We start from the raw sequence: 16,475 nt of genomic DNA, 5'->3' as shown, positions 1-16,475 counted from the left end.
TCAACCCAACTCTCAGCTCTGGTTGGGAAGAGCCACCTCTCTCTCTCTCTCTCTCTCTCTCTCTCTCTCTCTTCCGTGGGCGTGGACTGCGGGGAGGGGGAGGGGGCCTCCTTCCTGTCCGCCGTCCACTCGGGCGTCCTTTCTGAGTGACACCCGCGAAAGGAAGGAGGGAAGGAAGGGGAGAAGGGCGGGAGGCCCCCCGCTGCATCCGCGTCGCCCTTCGCCGCAACTTTGGGAAAGCGCCTCTTCCACTCCGTCTCTGCCCTTCTGCTTCCTTCCCATCCGCTGCGGAGACAGGTAAGGAAGCCTTGAGGAGGGAGGCTCCAGCCTTGCCCGGGTCCCTCTCGCTTGTGTTCCCAGCCAGGCAGGCAGGCAGGCAGGCAGGCAGCCCCTCTTCCCAGCGCTGCGCCTCGGGGACTCGGAGCCGCCGAAACCATATCTGGCCAGAGCGCAGGCGGACGCGCGCCTATAAATAGCCTGCCTCCTCTCCTCCTCCTCCTCCTCCTCCTCCTCCTCCTCCTCTAAGCGGGGTTCCCTCTGGCCTGGCAAGCGGTGGCCCCCTCTCTGCCCACCTCAGAAAGAAGGAGGGCCAAGCAGGAAGGCAGCCCAAACTTTCTGTTGGCAGAGACCCTGAAAAGGATGGAGCAGGCAGAGGAGGCATTGTCAAAGGCTTTCATGGCAGGAATGACTGGGTGATTGTAGGTTTTTCGGGCTGTCAGGCCATGTTCTAGAAGCATTCTCTCCTGACGTTTCGCCTGCATCTATGGCAAGGGTGGTTGTAGGTTTTTGGGGCTGTCTGGCCCTGTTCCAGAAGCATTCTCTCCTGACGTTTCGCCTGCATCTATGGCAAGGGTGGTTGTAGGTTTTTCGGGCTGTCTGCCCCTGTTCTAGAAGCATTCTCTCCTGACGTTTCGCCTGCATCTATGGCAAGGGTGGTTGTAGGTTTTTCGGGCTATTTATTTATCGTGTCATCAGCAATCATTGTATTACAATTCTAACAGAGCAAAACAAACACACAGATTAAAAAGAAAAAGAAAAAAACCACACAGATTTTGCAAATTTGGTGGTTGGTTAAATGTCCTTTGACCAGTATCTGGCACCTTGGAGTGCCTCTGGTGTTGCTGTAAGAAGGTCCTCCATTGTGCATGTGGCAGGGCTCAGGGTGCATTGCAGCAGGTGGTTAGTGGTTTGTTCTTCTCCGCACCCACATGCCGAGGATTCCACTTTGTAGCCCCATTTCTTAAGATTGGCTCTGCATCTCGTGGGGCCAGAGCGCAGTCTGTTCAGCGTCTTCCAAGTCGCCCAGTCTTCTGTGTGCCCAGGGGGGAGTCTCTCATCTGGTATCACCCATGAATTGAGGTGCTGGGTTTGGGCCTGCCACTTTTGGACTCTCGCTTGCTGGGGTGTTCCAGCGAGTGTCTCTGTAGATCTAAGAAAACTATGTCTCGATTTAAGTCATTGACGTGCTGGCTGATACCCAAACAGGGGATGAGCTGGAGATGTCTCTGCCTTGGTCCTTTCACTATTGGCTGCTACTTCCCGGCGGATGTCAGGTGGTGCAATACCGGCTAAGCAGTGTAATTTCTCCAGTGGGGTGGGGCGCAGACACCCTGTGATAATGCGGCATGTCTCATTAAGAGCCACATCTACTGTTTTAGTGTGGTGAGATGTGTTCCACACTGGGCATGCATACTCAGCAGCAGAGTAGCATAGCGCAAGGGCAGATGTCTTCACTGTGTCTGGTTGTGAACCCCAGGTTGTGCCAGTCAGCTTTCGTATGATGTTGTTTCTAGCGCCCACTTTTTGTTTGATGTTCAGGCAGTGCTTCTTGTAGGTCAGAGCACGGTCCAAAGTGACTCCCAGGTATTTGGGTGCGCTGCAATGCTCCAGTGGGATTCCTTCCCAGGTAATCCTCAGAGCTCGGGATGCTTGTCTGTTCTTAAGGTGAAAGGCGCATGTCAGTGTTTTAGATGGATTAGGAATCAGTTGGTTTTCCCTGTAATAGGCAGTAAGAGCACCTAGAGCTTCGGAGAGCTTCTGTTCTACCATCTCAAAGCTCCCTGCTTGAGCAGTAATGGCACAATCATCAGCATAGATGAAACTCTCTGTTCCTTCTGGCAGTGGCTGGTCATTTGTATAGATGTTGAACATGGATGGTTTTTCGGGCTGTCTGGCCATGTTCTAGAAGCATTCTCTCCTGATGTTTCGCCTGCATCTATGGCATGGGTGGTTGTAGGTTTTTCGGGCTGTCTGGCCATGTTCTAGAATTATTATCTCCTGACGTTTCACCTGCATCTATGGCAAGGGTTGTTGTAGGTTTTTCGGGCTGTATGGCCATGTTCTAGAAGCATTCTCTCCTGACGTTTCGCCTGCATCTATCGCAAGGGTGGCTGTAGGTTTTTCAGGCTGCATGCCCCTGTTCTAGAAGCATTCTCTCCTGACGTTTCATCTGCATCTATGGCAAGCATATATTAAATAATATATAATAATATTCTATATATAATAATAATTTTATTTTTTACATGCCTCTTCTCATGGCTTGAGGCAGGTTACAAAAAAATTACAATGCAGAAACACATCAGAAACACTATATTATTATTATTATTATTATTATTATTATTATTTATTGGTGCCCCCAGTGGCGCAGCAGGGTAAACCACTGAACCGCTGAACTTGCTGACCCAAAGGTTGGCGGTTTGAATCCAGGGAGAGGGGTGAGCTCACACTGTTAGCCCAGCTTCTGCCAACTTAGCTGTTCAAAAACATGCAAATGTGAGTAGATCAACAGGTACCACTTCTGCAGGAAAGTAACGGCGCTCCATGCAGCTATGCTGGCCCCCATGACCTTGGAGGCGTCGATGGTCAACGCCAGCTCTTCAGCTTGGAAATGGAGATGAGCGCCAACCCCCAGAGTTGGACTCCTCAGGATGCTTGCCATAGATGCAGGCGAAACGTCAGGAGAGAATGCTTCTAGAACATGGCCAGACAGCCCGAAAAACCTGCAACCATCCAGAGGACGCTTTCTCTCTTTTGACCCTCTCTGGTCTGAACTATCTTCTCCCGCAAGGCTTCCTAAACTTTTCCCACTCACCACCCCTTTCCGCTTGAAATGTTTACCTGACCTCAGGTAAAGGTTTCCCCTGACATTAAGTCCAGTCGTGTCCGACTCTTGGAGTTGGTGCTCATCTCCATTTCTAAGCCAGCGTTGTCCATAGATGCTTCCAAGGTCATGTGGCTAGCATGCCTGCATGGAGTGCCGTTACCTTCCCACCTATTGATTACTCACATTTGTATATTTTTGAACTGCTAGGTTGGCAGTAACCGGGCTTAAAGGGGATCCATGCTCTCGTGCAGGGATCCTCAAACTTTTTAAAACAGAGGGCCAGATCAGTCTCTCAAACTGTTGAAGGGCCGAATTATAATTTGAAAAATAATGAATGAATTCCTATGCACACTGCACATATCTTTATTTGTAGTGCAAAAAACACTTCAAAACAATACAATAATTAAAATGAAGAACAATTTTAACCAATATAAACTTATTAGTATTTCAAAGGGAAGTGTGGGCCTGCTTTTGGCTGATGAGATAGGATTATTGTTGTTGTGTGATTTCAAGTAGTTTCAGACTTAGGTTGACCCTGAACAAGGGCTGCATAAATGACGTTGGAGAGCCGTTTCTGGCCTTAGTTTGGGGACCCCTGCTCTAGTGCAATGAGATCCTTTTTCCTCCCTTCCTTTTCCCCAGGCCTGAATGTGGTTGGTGAGCAGCTCCCATCTTCCCTCACGGGGGATGATGGGAGTTCCAGTCAAACAACATACAGTGTAGAAGGCCACCAGTTGCCCACTTCCTGACCTGATTTAGGACAGTAGTGTATGTGTAAGAGTTTCTCTAAATAGAACATTAATTGTATCCATACAGGGTGCTGTCTTAATAATAATGTTTATGTCTAACAGTTTGCAAATAGTTTTTCCTTTTTGTAGAGTACAGCTAAAGCATTTTCTGCTGAGATTTGTGTAAATTGTTTGGGGGGGGGGGATTCAGATATCTTTTTTTGTTGCCACATTTTTTCGTGAACCAAACATTGAGCTAAGGAAACCCCATTTGAGACCAGGACCCAGAGTTTGCATATGTACAATGCATTTATTGGCATGCCACTAAGTTTTGGAATCAGCCATAGTATAAGTTCCCAGCAGTCTTAACCCTTCCCAGCAGTCTTAACCCTTAACCCTTGATATCTAGGCCAAAATCTGTACAGCTTACTGTGAGGAGGCATATCCTTCTTGTAAGGAATCTGGGGCACACCTTTTACGTCTTACTGATATCACACCGATCACTGGTTAGGGCAGTGGATGAGAAATTTATCCCGTGCATGTGCTGGTTTGGTTTGGCATCAATAACTTATTAATACTACTCAAGCTCTCCACCTGCCTTCCTCTTTTGTATGGATGGGCTCCATTATACTGAGCCAAATAATTCTGGCTGATGCCTTTCAACTTCAGACAGCAATTATTGTTTTGGGATTTAGACAGATTTTTTTCTAGTCCAACCTAGAGATCCCAGGTGGCCTTGCATCCAGGTTCTAAGGAGACCTAACCTTGCTTTCAAAATTGGACAAAATTTGGGTGTGCACAGGGTGATGGCATGGTGAGAAAAATAAAGGATGAAAACCAGAGTCAGGCCCCTTCCACACAGCTGAATAAAATCCCACATGATCTTCTTTGACCTGGAATATATGGCAGTGTGGACTCAGATTTATTTATTTATAGTATTTCTATACCGCTTTTCTCACCCCGTGGGGGACTCACCACATAAGTAATGGCAAAATTCAATGCCAGTATTAACAATTACAATTATACACTACAATTAGACATAAATCAAGGTAAAAACAGCACATCCACAAGCAATAAAACAATCATTAAAACAATAAAACAGTCTTGTCCATCAAATCGCCGTTCCGGTCATTGTCTTTCTGAAATGCTGCATACATTTACTTCTACTGCCCAAAGGCCTGGTCTCAAAACCATGATTTTAATTTTTTTTCTAAAAGTCAGGAGGGAGGGAGCAGGTCTTACCTCATTTGGGAGTGTGTTCCATAGGCGGGGGGCCACAGCCAAGAAGGCCCTGTCTCTCATCCCCTCCAGATGCATCTGTGCTGTTGACGGGAGCGAGAGCAGGGCCTCCCCGGATGATCTTAAATTGCAAGGTGGGACGTAGGGGTGAATGCGTTCGGACAAGTAAGCTGGGCCAGAACCGTATAGAGCTTTATAGGTCAAAACCAGCACTTTGAATTGGGCTCGGAGATGGACCGGCAGCCAGTGGAGCTGGCATAGCAGGGGGGTGGTATGCTCCCTGTATGCCACCCCAGTTAGTAATCTGACTGCCGCCCGTTGAACTAGCTGAGGTTTCCGAACCGTTTTCAAAGGCAGCCCCACGTAGAGCACGTTGCAGTAATCTACTCGGGATAGAGGTAACCAGAGCGTGGACCACCATGGCCATGACTTCCCAAGGTACGGGCGCAGCTGGTACACGGGTCTTAGCTGTGCAAAAGCTCCCCTGGCCACCGCTGAAACCTGGGGTTTGAACCCAGTTCAAAGCTGATATTGTGGGATTTTCTGCCTTTATATTCTGGGTTATCTGGCTGTATGGAAGGGTCTTCAGTCTTCACCCAGAAAAGAGATAAAACCCAATGCTCTTTCTGCCAGAACTTAGAACAGCGTATTCTCCTTGCTTTTCTGTTTTACATAATAGCTGAAGTGACTCATAAAGTGTGGCTTGTGGGTGGGTTGCCATGCTGCAAGAAGGAATATGTTATGTAGGGATAAAATAAAAGTTGCCAGTTTACTTGAGTGTATTTAAAGCAGGTGAGGGGCCTTTTTCCTGCTTCTTAGCAATAGTAAGAAGTCATCTAAACCTGGGCTTCTTCCACTTTTGTCCAGTCGCAACCACTTTCTACTCAAGAAATATTTACGTGACCCCAGGTATATGGGTCAAATAAGTATAAAAATCAGGCATTTACTGATAATAAATCAGCATTTGCAAGACTTGCTAAACAGAGTGGTTTTCCTTTTTGTGGAGTACAGCTGAAGCATTTTCTGCAGAGTCCACTGAATCTTCTGTATGTTGTTGCTAACAGATTTGTGTAAATATGTGGCATTTTTTGTGATCTGAACATTGACCCCGTTTGGGGTCAGGACCCATAATTTAAGAAGCAGTGATCTAAACTGCCACCACCCTCTTATTTTCAAGCTTCTTTATCCAGTAGCTCAGTGGGAAATGACTGAAGCTTTACTTTTACTTTCTCCTCCTCTGACTCTGAAAAGAATTTCCCACCCCCTTCTTTTGAAAAAAGAATCCTATACACATGAGTGCAGGCAACACAAAAATGATTGAACAGATGTGAAATATGGTGGAATCACTCTCTTTAAATACACACAGGATGAGTTTATAGCCTTCCAATTGATATTGAACTACAACTCCCCCTATCCCTGATTTGTGGCCATATGGCAAACGTCTGATAGTAGTTCAGAAAAAGTGAAGAAAACATAAAGCAACTGGGGTTGATAACGACCAGAAGGAAACCTAGCTAGCTCTCATTTATTTTATTGTTGTTATGATCCTTCGAGTTACTTCTGATTTAGGCCCCTTCTATTCTGCCATATAATCTAGATTATCAATGCAGATAATCCACATTATCTGCTTTGAACTGGATTATGTGAGTCTACACTGCCAGATAATCTAGTTCAAAGCAGATAATGTGGATTTTATATGGCAGTGTAGAAGGGGCCTTTTTGAGACCCTAGGATGAACAAGGTTTCTTTGCATGATTGGCCTTCCTCCAAGCCTGACAGGGTGTTACTTGCCCAAATAATCTATTTTTTATTATTCAGTATTCATGGAGCAATAAAATAAATAAATGCACTTCTAAGCAATAAGACATATAGTAGTTAACTATGTAAGTCTGATTCCTAGCATATATTACATAAATGAAATGCAAGGCCAGTAAAAAGGTAGATACCTGCCTACAGAAAATATTCCAGGCCATAAATTAGAACAGGATGGCTCTCAGGGGTTCTTGAAATGGATATGGCGAAACCATTCTTCATCTACATTTGAACTGGAGATGGTGAAACCGTTCTTCATCTACTTTTCGATTGGAGATGCTGAAACCATTCTTCATCTTCTCTTGGACTGGAAATGGTGAAACCATTCTTCATCTATTCTTGGGCTAGAGATGGTGAAACCATTATGCATCTACTCTTGGAGTGGAGATGGTGAAACCATTCTGCATCTACTCTTTGAGCAGAGATGGTGAACCCGTTCTGCATCTACCATTGGACTGGAGATGGTGAAACCATTCTGCATTTACTCTTCGACTGGAGATGGTAAAACCATTCTTCAGCTACTCTTGTGCTAGAGATGGTGAAACCATTCTGCATCTACACTTGGACTGGAGATGGTGAAACCATTCTTCATCTTCTCTTGGGCTAGAGATGGTGAAACCATTCTGCATCTACTCTTGGACCAGAGATGGTGAAACCATTCTTCATCTATATTTGGACTGGAGATGGTGAAACCGTTTTTCATCTACTCTTCGAATGGAGATGCTGAAACCATTCTTCGTCTTCTCTTGGACTGGAACTGGTGAAACCATTCTGCATCTACTCTTCGACCGGAGATGGTGAAACCGTTCTGCATCTACTCTTGAACCAGAGATGGTGAAACCATTCTCCATCTATTCTTGGGCTAGAGATGATGAAACCATTCTTAATCTACTCTTGAACCATTTTGAAACCATTCTTAATCTACTCTTGAGCTGGAGATGGTGAAACCTTTTGCATCTTCACTTGGACTGGAGATGCTAAAACCATTCTTCGTCTATTCTTTGACCGAAGATGGTGAAACCATTCTTCTTCTACTCTTGGACTGGAGATGGTGAAACCATTCTTCATCTACTCTTGGAAGGAGTAGGAAGGAAAAAGTACAGAACTTGGGAGAAAGACCTGGTGCAAAAATGGCTACATTTTAATGTGTTGTGTAGCTGAATAAATGGAGCTTCACAGCCATTGCTGCTGTTCTGTCATCCATTGATGATGAGAGGGATCCTTTCCCTCCATATCTGTGTAATGGTATAGGTGATGGACAACCTTTGTACCCGACCATTCCTCAGACTGAGATAACAGTGAAAGCAAGGAGTGGTCCCAATTATGACAGCTGAAATGGACCCCTGAGATTACAGCAAGATATGTACAGTTGACTAAACCTTTTAAACGTGATTTCATGACCTAAAGGTTGACTTTTGAATCAAATAAATCTCTCCTTTGGCTCTCAATTACATTATTTGATGGCTTTTGATAATACTCACATGACTGTGATATGAGACTAATATTGATCTTCCTTTTACAAACGGAAGGATTATGCTGTCAGCTACTCAGTCAGCATGGTGCAGTTATTTCTCATAACTTTCTCATTAGGTATCAAATGGAAAGGAGAGAATTTACTATTAATATAATTGGTTCTCTAAAAAATGGAACTCCTAGAAGGAACATGTGTGTTGTAAGGTAAGGCTAAGAATGTGACTTATCAGCCAAGAAGTCACAGAAAAATAGCTCATTCTGGTTACTTTCTCTAGATAACTTTAGTTATTTTTCTGGATTTTGGAAAACAGAACCTGTATTTGCATATGTGTACATAATGAGATATCTTAGAGATGGCACCCAAATCTGTATGATTCAAATATACTTTTTATATGTGGCCTGATGGTAATTTTTAACAAAATACTATGAACGATTTTATGTATTTTATGTGTACATTGACCATCAGAAAACAAAGGTGTTATTATCTCAGCCAGCCAAGTGGACAATTTGGGGGTTTTGGAGTATTTCAGATTTCAAAATTCTGGATAATAATAATATACTTAATAATATACTTAATTTATATTCCACCCTATCTCCCCACAGGGAATCAGAGCAGATTACAGTACACATATACAGCAAGCATTCAGTGCTTTTATATTGTCCTTCCATCTTCCATGCGAGGAGCTTTGTTGCCCTTAGATGCTCTCCCAATCAAATTGCCAACATGTGTTCATGGGTACCTTTTATTACCTCCCTGCCAAAAGCGGTACCTATTTATCTACTCATATTACTGTTTTTGAACTTCTGGGTGAGCAGAAACTGGGCTGATGGTTGGGAGCTCACCCCAACCAGGGCTTGAACTGTCGACCTTTTGATTGGCAAGATTTTCTGCAGCTGGCAGTTTAACTCACTGTACTAAAACACGGTTTGATAAGGGATGCTCAATCTGTATCTGGTCATCAGCTAGATTTCTTGGAAATAGAGTCCCTTTTCGCTCATTCAGAAGTAGCACATAATGTCTGTGGCAGGCTGTTTCCATAAAAGTCATACTTTTTTTTACTCTAGTATTGAAAGTGACAGTTTTCCATGGATTTCCTACAGTTGCTGCCTACTAGTATACATGTAATAGTTTGGAAGATAAACAGCTTGGAAACAGCCTTCATAGAGTTCAACTTTGTTTAGCTTGTCAAATAGCTTATCATAGTTAGATATTTAAAGCGAACAATTTCATTCATAATCCTCATGCAACAACACACCATTTGGAATATAACCAATAGATCACTATTAAGACATAAAATATTTATTTATTTATTTATTTATTTATTTATTTATTTGCAGTATTTATATACAACCTTTCTCACCCTTGGGGGGGCTCAAAGCGGAAATAGACTAGAGACTTGAAGTGCTTTTGTATGTTTTTCTTTTTTTAAAATGCATAATTAATATAATTTTCATGAATTCTAGGCCATGGATAGAAATCACACAGTCCTCCAGCCTTTTTAGCTTGCAAATCCCAGCAGCCTTCCGACCAGTATAGATAATGGTGAAGAATGCCAGGTGGTAGAGTTCAACAGCACTGGAGAGGGTAGCATCATGTGTTTTTTCCATTATGGCATTCATTGCTGACATTTAAATGTATCCGTATCTAGAGCAGTGGTTTCCAACCTTTGGGTCTCCAGATGTTTTGGATATCAGCTTCCACACTTCCTAACAGCTGGTAAGATGGCTGGGATTTCTGGGAGTTGAAGAAAGGCCCAAAGGTTGGGAACCACTGGTCTAGAGCATGTCAAATATCATATTTTAGATATTACAAACTACTCAAAGGAAAGCTGTAGTGCTATCTTTATATTGCAGGTGAGATGCTGTGACTGAAAGACAGTACTTCATCAAAGACTACTAAATTCATGGTAAATAACATTTGACCCTCCAGATGTTTTTGACCAAGACTTCCATAATCCCTGACCATTGGTTATACTGACTGCAGCATCTGGAAGTTGAAGTTCAAGACATCTGGAAGAGCTAAAATTCCCCAATCCTGATCTAGAGAGTTCATGTCAGAAGGTTAGAGTAATTGTTTAAATTGTTTGGGAATTACTACTCTAGTCTGTAGCCATCATTCGTCTGTGTTTCTGTTACCTGCTGGTGGGCGTCCGAGGGACTACATTGGGAAAAGGCAGGTGGAAAGTTGGTGTGGCCTATTTCATGCTTGAGAGGAAAGACTTAAGTTTTTGTTTTTTTTAAAAAAAGATTTTATTTACATACAATAACAGCTTATAGTGTAAACAAAACACAAAACAGTGAACATTAAGTTGACACTGTTGTACTTGACCTGTACATGATCTGTACTGTTGTACATGATCTGCCTTCTAGTAGTTGTTCAGAGTAAAAATCAGGACACTCCATAGCGTAGGGCTTGAAACATATGGATGCAAACATTGTATTATTGAACACTTTCATGGCCAGAATCATTGGGTTATTGCAGGTTTTTCGGGCTGTGTGGCCATGTTCAGAGACCTCACAACCTCTGAGGATGCCTGCTATAGATGCAGGCGAAATGTCAGGAGAGAATGCTTCTAGAACATGGCCATACAGCCTGAAAAACTTAGAACAACCTTCTGCAAACATTCAAAGCCCACACAACTTAATTCAGTGATTAAAAGGGATGGGTTATGTAGTACAACCAAATATCAAGAGCTAGACATTTTACATGCCGGCTTGGTGATAACAACAGACAAATCCTCCAGAGCAGTGGTGTCAAAATCTTTGGTCCTCTATATTATTATATTTTGGAATCTACTTTTTTGATCAAACTAAAGAAAGCTGAAGCGGTATATAGTACATCATTCTGACTGATGCATCCCTCTTAAACACAATATAAATATACCCTTTTACTTGAATACAAGCTCCTTCTTACATACCTGTGCACAGGTATCTTGCTGTTGTTTCAGGCATTTCAGTTTTGTAGGTTTATAGGGCGCTTTAAAATCTTGAAAAACTACATGTATATGTAATATTGAGCAAAATAAAAAAGGGAACACACACACAAGCACTAGACTTCCTGATATAACAACTCCAACTCTTTTAAAATTATTGTCTGCCTTCTGCCTTTTTTTTTTTTTTTGGCTTGTCCTACTGTTTTGATTCGGCCATAAGAAAGAAGAAAGCATTTGCATCAGTTACATGGGAAATTATTTATGTGGCGTATCCTTCTTTTAAAAATAATGGTACTGAATTATTACTTGTTTTTGCTTAAACAAATGTACAAGTCAAGTATCCCATAAATCATACTAATTTGCTGGTCTTGTGAGATGTCTTTCTAGGGTCTGGCTGTCTAACTAAAGGACTGTTTTTAATACTAATTTAGAAACAATCTTACCTTTCCGTTTATACTTCGCTTTTCTTCTCCTTTAATTTGAAACCATCTGTCCTTAGAGTAATGGGTGTTTTTTTTACATGTAAGGCATTTCAGCTTCATGTTTGTTTTTCTGTTTTCCAGACAACAGCAGCCTGTTGATTTGGGGGCATTTCAGAGGTATGTGTTGATTCTTACCTGCTTCTAGAAATGAACCAGCATTTATTTTACTTCTGTATATTCAGATGTCTGGAGTCAGGCATGTAGCCGGGGGGGGGGGGGGGGGGGGGCTCGGGGGGCTTCAGCCCCCCCCCCCGAAATTTTCATGATGGTTTGCGAAAAGGCCTTATTGGTGCATTATTTAAACTGTTATGTTTATTAATATCATGATCAGATCACCATGCTCAATATATCTCATGTGCATGGGGGTATTGGGGTAATGATACAAAAGGTTTGCTAGGCTAGACCCTCTTTCACTCAGACTCAGCCCCCCCGAAACTCAGCCCCCCCGAAACCCCCCCTGAAAAAAAATTCAGCCCCCCCCCCCCCCCCCGAAACGAAATCCTGGCTACGGGCCTGTCTGGAGTATTGTGGATTTACTGCTTCAGCAAGATTGTAATGAGTCTGAAATAATAACTTGGCACCAAACTACAACTCCCAGAATTCCATCGTATTTAGCGATGACAGTTAAAGTGGTATCAAACTGCATTACTTCTACCTTGTAGAATGAGCCTAGGGCATAACAGTTTTAAATAACAGTTTTAAATGACTATTTAAGGAGAAAATAAAAGAGGTAGCTACAAGGGTTGAATGAAAAGTAATGCCTCCACCTTCGTTACTTGGATTTGGATGGGAATATTTTAATAAACGAAATGCAGAAATAATCCTTGGAATGTGCTCTTTAACTACCACGATTCACTTTTCCACATAATCACCAGACAATTGGATACATTTCTGCCAAGAATGAACAAGTTTTCTGCAGCCATCACGGAAGAAGTCGACACTCTGTTTCCACCGCTAGTGTCTCACAGTTCTCTCAACATCTTCATCAGAAGCATAATGATGTCCCTGCAGATCTTCTTTCATTATCGGGAACAGATGGAAGTCAGATGGTGCTAAATCTGGACTGTATAGAGAATGCCGTACGGTGGTGAGATCCAGTCTCTGAAGTTCTGCTGTAGTGGCATGTGAAGTGTGTGGTCTGGCATTGTCATGCTGCAGGAAAACATTTCCCTTTTCCTTTCGGACCCTGCAATAATGTGACCCACACATTCTTGTGAAATGCCGATTATGCTTGAAATTTCTCTCTGAGTGATACGACAATTGTCTTGAATCAATCTGTGAACTTTTTGCTTGTGAAACTCAGTGGTTGCTGTCACGGGACGTCCAACTCTTTGTTTGTCACACAAGTCAGATGTTCCCACTTCAACAACTTTAAACTTACTCGCCCAATGATGCACAGTACTCACATCAACACAAACACCATAAACAGCTTGCATTCTCTGATGAATCTCCTTTGTGGTGACACCTTCTGCTGTCAAGAATTCAATGACCCCACGTTGCTTAAGTCGCATTGACTGAGAGTCTGTGCAGGGTTCCATACTTCGCACATTAACAACACAACCGTTCAATGATAAGGCTTTCTACCAAAATGGAACTGTAGAGGAGAGTCTACTGAACAAGCCAGTACCTGCTGCATACCAGTACTGCCATCTGTTGAGGAGTTACGAAGGTGGAGGCATTACTTTTTATTCAACCCTCGTAACTGCTTGGTGAGCAGAAGCTGGGCTGATGGTTGGGAGCTCATCCCAACCCAGGCTTGAACTGTCGACCTTTTAGATTTTCTGCAATTGGTGGTTTAACTTGCTGTGTTAAAGCCTGGGGTACAATATCACATATAATATTTAGTAAGTAATCATTAATTGACATAGTAGTTCATACATCAAAATCACCATACTCATCTCCTTTTCTTCCATTCCTTTATATTCTCCACCCCCTCCCTCCCCTTCATGAACTGCTTTGCTATTTAATAGCCATTACCTTTCATGTGGAAGGTCCTTTTAATTGTACCTTTCAGTTCCTTGTTCCCCTCTAATGTAACACTTGTATAAGTCTAACGAATTTAGTGTGTCGGTCCAGATGGAACCAGCAACTAGATTGAGCTCTTAGGATTGTGTTATGCTTGTTTTAAAATCCTTTTTATTTGATCATTTTCAAAATACAATAAAAGGAGTGGGAACATATAAAGTGTATAAGAAAGTGGAGGAGTAGGAAGTGATGAGGTAGATAATGAGGGTGGGGGTAGGTATTGGGAGGGTAGTGGGGAGGGGTAAAGCGGGGAAGCGGGGATTTGAAGTCTTCCAGTCCATCCCGCAGGGAGATATCCTTTCTAAGTTGTGTTTATTTCTTTAAGTTCCGCTACCTAATTGTCTCAGGAAACTTTTTATGCTGATTATTCACTCCCTTTTACTTATTAAATTTCATTTTCTCCTGTAGATACATTCTCAGTGATTTCCAGTCTGTTTTGCTCATTTTGTTCTGATCTTTTAATAGCTGTGTCAATGAGTCCATATTAATGTATTCTGCTATTTTAATGAACCAGTCCTCAATTGTTGGAGGATCTTTTTCTCTCCATTTCTGTGCTATTACTATTCACACCGCTACTTTGAAATAAAATCAAATCTTTATTTTTTTTTTCTACCTCAAAATCTATTATATGTAACAAATAGTACTTGGGCTTGAGGTCATATTTTATTTTAATAATGTTTTGTGTGTGTTTCTGAATTACTTTCCAATACGTTTGGTTACTTTGCAGCCCCACCATAAATGATGGTAGGATCCAAGTTCCTTCCCGCATTTCCAACAATGGTTTTCATAGTTTTTATAGTACTCTGCTAGCTGTTGTGGTGTGAGGTGCCAGAAATAAAACATTTGATACCAGTTTTCTATTATGTTGACAGATCTTGTGTACCTTAGTTTTTGTTGTGGCCAAGCCAGGATTTTGTTTGAGGGGGGCTGAGTTTGGTTCAGGGGGGCTGAGTCTGAGTGAAAGAGGGTCTACCCTAGCAAACCTTTTGTATCGTTACCCCAGTACCCCCATGCATATGGGATATATTGAGCATGGTGATCAGATCATGATATGAATAAACATAACAGTTTAAATAATGTACCAGTAAGGCCTTCTCGCGGACCACCATGAGAATTGGGGGGGGGGGCTGAAGCCCCCCAAGCCCCCCCCCCCCCCCCCGGCTACATGCCTGGTTGTGGCTCAGTCTGAGCCTGGGCTTTCTGAGCCTGAGTTTCCTCAGGACGAGGAGGATGATGGGTTACAGATTTCTGAACATGTCCCTGTTGTTGAGGCAGACAGTGTTGATACTGAAGAAGAGACGCCGTTTCTGTTTCCCAGAGAAAGGGATGTTGTTTTAGAAGATGGTCATGATTTGAATGAAACTTCACAGCTGCAGGTGGAGGAGTCGGCCGCTTCATCTGTGAGCTCAGTGCCTCTCGATTCCCAGGGTGGCCAATCCCAGTATAATGAGTTATTCGGCCTTGAAGGTGATGGGGATTTGATTAGGGAGGACCGTTTGCAATTAAGGGTACGCCGAAGTGCTTGGCTTGCTAACAAACGGGAAGTTCGAGGTCAACGTAATGCTTTCATGCTAGGGAAACATATTTAATGATGTGATTGAAGTCAATCCTTTGTCAGTGCAACTTTGCTTACACCCTGTTAACATCTCTGGAATTGCCTCAGCTTTTGGGGAAAGCTTTTGGGTCTTTGGGACTTTGGTTTCGATCTTGGTTTCTGGGGACTTTGTCATGCTGCCATGGATTTTGTTTGACCAATGCCAGTGGATTATACTTCATGTTATTTTCCTTTGGACCTTGGAAACTCTGCCTTTGCATTTAAGACTCTGTTTTGGCTATTGAACTTTTGCAACCCTATTTCTATGTTTATGGTTTTGCTTTTTCTTCAATAAACTACAAAACCTACAGCCTTGGTGTGTGGTGGTGTTCTGAGCAAGGTGAATCTATCCTGAGTTGCGACAGTTTTTTCTTCCATATTTGGAAGAAAAAACTCAGGTACAGAAGATCTGTCAACATAATGGATTTCGTGGTTGTTGTTGCTGCTGTTCTTAAATTATGCTATTGTTATTTTCCATGGTATGAGCTAGGAAGATACAGGATGTTCAACCTGTAAGTGAAGAAACACATGTGTCACGATTTCTGCTTGCTCTGATTAGGTAAACATAGGGCAAGGATCATCTGAGTACGCATTTTCAGGGGGCCTGTCTAGAAGATCATCATCAAAATGGTGCCTTGGATTGTGCCCTTGAAACCATAGGGGGCTAATGTCATGTACTCTCATTAATCTGACCTTTTAGGAATTGAGCTAGAAATTATTTTGCCAGCTGAAGAGTGCAGTGATTGAATCATAGGTATTGAATTGGACTGGACCCAGTCTAACTACTCAGCCCAAGGCAGGATATTCTACACTCCCAAGTATCTCTGGTGTGTCTGTCTAATCTCTTTCTGAAAATGTCAGGGGTCGAAGATTTCACAGCTTCTGAAGGCAGCCTGTTCCACTGCTGAAGAGCCATCATCACCAAGGCATTTCCCATAAACACTCTCTCAAGCATTTGACAGGACATAATTGGACAAATTGTAATTTTTAAAAAAATCAACTTTACAGTATTAGGTTATTCCTGTCTTGTTAATCTTAAGGGTTTTAGTTTTATGTTATATTGTCACTGTTTTTAAGTTTTGTATA

The 16,475-nt window shown here is 42.6% G+C and overlaps 1 protein-coding gene across 3 annotated transcripts in view; it reads left to right on the top strand.

The window, feature by feature from the left end:
- The window catches only part of TMOD1 (tropomodulin 1), a 53,028-nt gene continuing 36,553 nt past the window's right edge, over positions 1–16,475 (top strand). Inside the window, exons 1-2 of one of the 3 annotated variants that reach the window (XM_067463965.1) lie at positions 1–297; positions 11,852–11,887. The gene's annotated coding sequence lies outside the window, so the exon portion shown is untranslated. The remainder of the gene's footprint in view (positions 298–11,851; positions 11,888–16,475) is intronic. The other 2 variants (XM_067463964.1, XM_060763770.2) reach the window with 2 other exon arrangements.

Source organism: Anolis sagrei, chromosome 2 (assembly GCF_037176765.1).
Source record: "Anolis sagrei isolate rAnoSag1 chromosome 2, rAnoSag1.mat, whole genome shotgun sequence".
Taxonomy (NCBI): Eukaryota; Metazoa; Chordata; class Lepidosauria; order Squamata; family Dactyloidae; genus Anolis; species Anolis sagrei.
The sequence above is the reverse complement of the archived record's forward strand: the minus strand, read 5'-3'. Positions and strand labels throughout refer to the sequence as shown.